At 32.1% G+C, this 3,918-nt stretch overlaps 1 protein-coding gene across 1 annotated transcript in view; it reads right to left on the bottom strand.

Annotated features, from left to right (window-relative positions):
• Positions 1-2,918, bottom strand: part of LOC110023409 (probable xyloglucan glycosyltransferase 2) — a 5,749-nt gene extending 2,831 nt beyond the window's left edge. Inside the window, exon 1 of the mRNA XM_020722815.1 lies at positions 2,662-2,918. The gene's annotated coding sequence lies outside the window, so the exon portion shown is untranslated. The remainder of the gene's footprint in view (positions 1-2,661) is intronic.
• Positions 2,919-3,918: the final 1,000 nt, after the last annotated feature.

Here is a 3,918-nt window from a genome sequence, read left to right as displayed (position 1 = left end):
TATATATATATATATTTATATATATAATATTTAAAATCTTAAGATAAATTTATAAGTATTATTAATATTAATATTTTAAGAACTTTTATAAATTTGTAATTTAAGATAAATTTAGTCAAAAGTAAAATTATTAAAAAAAAAAAGGTTGACTTTAATGTACCAATTTTGGTCAGTGTGAACAGTACAGACTGAACTCAAAAGAAATGACCGAAGGAATTAAACTTACTTTCAAATATTTTTCTTGGTTAAAGAGAAATTGACAAAAAAATATTATAAGTATTTTTCTTTTATCACATTATCCTGATAAAAAAAATGACCATATAAAATGAGTTATAAACTGGCTAATTATCAAATCAAATGGGAGCATTTTCATGCATACCACACATTTCTTATGTATTTATACATCTAACATCTAAAATTTCGCTTCATATATTAATAGCATCCAAATCTTTCATAACACATCTAAACTAACATCATATCAACTTTCAAAAAATGATATTACATGTAAAATTGAAGTTTGGGTGATAGATAAGTAAATACATAAAAATTGAACTACTCTTACTTGGAGCGAGCGAAAGTATTTTTAGCTGTATAAAAAGAGAGAATATTAGGTGCGGATTTGAGAGTACTCCCAAGTAGAGTATCCTAAGTATCATTTAAGTACCCAGAGTACCCCCTTGCATAAATACAAATTTCATTCAATGTAAATAAAGACAAATTGTTGTAGCGAAAGAACCAACCAAATTGTAGGATAAAATAAGAGCAATCACTAAAAATATTTGTATTCGTTAGTGTCTATAATTCATGATGATGTTAAAAAACAGAACTCCCTACGGTAAGTGAGCATTTATGCCTCATATCTTGGGATCTTTCATTTTTTTTCCATCTAATACTTTTACGTTTCCGGGCACAACCTTAAGAAATTTTACATTTCTAATTGAGAGAGATTTGTTCACTTTGTATATTTTTAAGCAAAAGGTTTTTTGTATGCCTGCCACTAAATGAAAATTTTCTCCTTTTTCAAAAAAGATAGTTGTCGGCCGTTAATAAAATAGTTTTGACTGAATGACATCATCACCAAACAATGCATTTATCCAAAAAGGTAGATACATCATTTTGAATGGTGAGACTCGATTAAATAAACGAAAGAATCTATGACATCCGTTTGATCTGCGAAACTATTTTTTTATAAGCCGACAAGCTCCTCTACTTAATATGGAAGATTAAATAGGGTTTATATTAAGTTGGGTTCTTTTAGTTCCCCATAAATGCAAACCCCTATAGTTAATTACATCTTAGATGACCAAAGTCACCTAAAAATACTCTCGATTAAGATCAATGGTTTTACTTTCAAGAAATTAATAGTTTTGGCTTTTCACGATTGGACTTTTGAAGTTCAAAAGGGAATGGATCAAAATGGAACAATTATTTTTAAAAATCCAAAGGAATAATAGTTAGGAGATGTCACTGACCCGAGGGGAACCTCAGTGACCTCTCAAACTATTTTATTGTTTGGCTTCAATTTTGAGAAAAAGGTACATGATGTTTCATGTTGCTAATTTTATTTACTTAGAGCTTACACTTGCATGACATAACCATACAAAGAATCTGAAAGATATGAGGGTTTATGTCGTAACGAACGACAACCTTAGAACCAAAGGCGATGTAGGGCTTAAATTGCACAACATGATTGTGCAAAAGTCTAAAAAATGAGTTGAGGATCTACGTCGTACTAGACGGATTACCTCGAAATCCTATGGATTGCTATTTATTTTACAGAAAGATATGTTGATGTAGATCTGGTTGCTCTCTCGAAGTTGTCATTCTGTTCACCCTTGTCATGTCGCCCACAGTGTTAGCTCTAAGCTCCTCGTTGAAGTGACAACTTCAGGTCTTTGGGGTATCAAGTTTTATAAGTTTCATGTTAAGTTTTGTTGTTGTTCAAGTGGGGGGCGTTAAAGTTGATTAGAGCGACGGCGGTTAGGATCTCACGGTTCTCTTGTTTCGGTATTACTATTTTCTTTTGAGTTTACTTAGTCTAAACGAGTTGTTAAGCTCATTTAAACTTGAGAGATCTCGCTAGCAACCATGGGTTAACTCATTTAAAAGACTATTTTATTTTGAATTTATTTAATCTAAACAAATTATTATTATTATTATTTGTTTATACATACCTTTAAATACATATTATTATTATTATTCTTATTATTTATTATATATTTATATTTTTTTTTTTGTTAGTTACGTATATTCACTTGAATATATTATCATTTTTGTTATTATTATTATTATTATTATAAATTTATATTATTATTATTATGAGCATGAAATATATCATTATCTTTATTATTTATTATTTAATAATATTATTATTATTATCATTTAATTTTTAGGTGGTATGCATGTAAACATTCCTTTCCCTCTCTCGCGTTTTTGTCTCGCGTGCAAATTCAAAAAATTTGACTGGTATGCATGTAAATTTTCCTATGTATTTTTTTTTATGCCTTCCTCGCATGAAAATATATAAAAATTGAGTGGTATCCATGTAAGTTTAAAAATGCAAATACATAGGAATTGGGAAGTATGTATGTAAAATTCCTCCTTTTTTTGCCCTTACCAGATATGCGCCGAGAAAGAAAAAGAAGAGAGAGGGAGGAGTACCCGATCCGAGCTTCGGTGGAGGGAGGAAGGCTTGCCGGAGGGAAGATCGCCGGAGGAAGGTCGGCTCGCCGGAGAAGAAGAAAAAAGAGGAGGAAGTGACTTGTTGCTCGGTTCTTGTTGGAGAGGGAGTAGGGAGACTTGGGCTGCTTTTATAGGAGAAGGAGATAGAGTAGGGAGAGGTTCTTGGGCGGCTGTGAAGTGAGAGGAGGGGATGGGGGCGGAGGAATCGGAGAGGTGTGGGAATGTGTGGAGGAAGAGTAGGGAGAAGGGTTTTTCTTTTGTTTTTTTTTTTTTTTTTTTTTTTTTTTTTAATGTCGGCCGAGAGAGAGAGAGTGAGGGAGGGGAGAGATGTGGGGCCTGAGCGTGAGTTAGTTTTAGGAATTAAAAATAAGGATTTTCTTTATTTTTCTTTTATTTTTACTTAGGGCTTTGGGTGATGTGAATTCCAGAGTCTACACAAGTTGTGCAAGTTAAATGGTTTTGTGAGTGCATGAATAAACCATATCAACTGAGATTGTCCTAGGGGTTGCAGACCCTAATGGAACTCATGCTTCAATCCTCACAAGTTGGTCCTAACCTTCTAAGCGTTGGTGGTTTATGACAATACATATAGAGTTTCAAAGAGATTTACGAAGTGGTTTGAATTTCTCTGTAAGTGGGTTCTATCTCTAATCTTCTAGGATAGTCAAAAGAAAAATTTTATGACTAGATCCTAAGCACTAAAATGAAAGAAAAAAACTCACATAAAATGAGGTCAACAACATCAGAGATGTAAAAGAAGATATCGTTAATCACCTGTTAGGCAAGGCTAGTTTTTTTTTCGCAACATCACGAAAGAAGATCTCGTTGATTGTCTGTTATGTAAACCTGAGATAATTTTTTTCTTCATTCAGAAAGTGCAAAAACAAGGCGGAAGAGATTTCATTGATCACATATTTCACAAGTCCGTGACGCATTTTTTATCTGGGAGTCTCGTTGATTACCTGTAGAGGCGAAACCAGCTTATATTTTCAGGGAATGTAAATTTATTATGAAAAATAAATTCGTTTGTTTAAAATAAAATGAATAATATGTAACTAACCATAAATAGTGTTTTCTATTTTAAAAAATATTTTAAAAAATATCTCTCATACTTTTCTACTCAATTATTACAAATTAAACATACTTTAATTTCCTTTCAAATCAGCCTTTATACATACATACACACACACACACACACACACACACACACACACACACACACAAACACACACACAC

The sequence above is a fragment of the Phalaenopsis equestris genome, unplaced genomic scaffold (genome assembly GCF_001263595.1).
Source record: "Phalaenopsis equestris unplaced genomic scaffold, ASM126359v1 Scaffold000224, whole genome shotgun sequence".
NCBI lineage: Eukaryota > Viridiplantae > Streptophyta > Magnoliopsida > Asparagales > Orchidaceae > Phalaenopsis > Phalaenopsis equestris.
This window is presented reverse-complemented; position numbering and strand designations above follow the sequence as displayed.